We start from the raw sequence: 739 nt of genomic DNA, 5'->3' as shown, positions 1-739 counted from the left end.
TTTTTTTTGTAGTTACCCGGTATCTCTCTTGATCCACTGGCCTCAGCCACCCATACTGTTAAGATTACAGGTGTGAGCTACGGTGCCCGACATTGCCTAGGTTTTGATGCTGTCAATTGTGATTAGAATAGTAACACGAACCAAGCAAAAATAACAAGTTAGCATTTACCCAACACTTTGTAGGAGCCGGCCAGTTAACACATTTAAGTTTGGAAACACTCTGAGATTTTATTAATAGTCACATTTTACAAAGGAAGACAGCGGTCAACTGTTCAAGGTCACACAAATATGCAGTGCAGCTGGGTGTACGAACGCCTCAGATCAAGATACAGATGCGCTGGGAGGCATAGAAATAAAAGAAATGAACAGGCCCAAGCTCCCCCCAGCCCCGCGGGAGCAGGACCAGTCCGCCTGCGCCGCCCTAGGCGGAGCCCAAGACCCAACTCAGCACTTCGCCCCGCCTGGCGGAGGAGGTTAGGGGCGGGGAGAAACCGCCCAGGCCCCGCCCAGGCCCCGCCCAGGCCCCGCTGCACTTCCGGCTCCGACGACGTGCTTCACTGGCGTCACGGCGTCCACGTCCCGGAAGTGTGCGCGGCGCGGCGGCGACGGCGGGTCGGGTAAGCGGATGCGCGCGGATTTGGCGGGCCCACCTGTCCCCCGCGCGGGCCGGGTGGGCTGACGCCCGCTGTCCGAGGGGAAGGCGGGAGCGGGGTGCGGCCAGAGGCCTCCTTGGCATTGG

This window comes from Otolemur garnettii, unplaced genomic scaffold, assembly GCF_000181295.1.
Source record: "Otolemur garnettii isolate 467f Iridium unplaced genomic scaffold, OtoGar3 scaffold00015, whole genome shotgun sequence".
Taxonomy (NCBI): Eukaryota; Metazoa; Chordata; class Mammalia; order Primates; family Galagidae; genus Otolemur; species Otolemur garnettii.
This window is presented reverse-complemented; position numbering follows the sequence as displayed.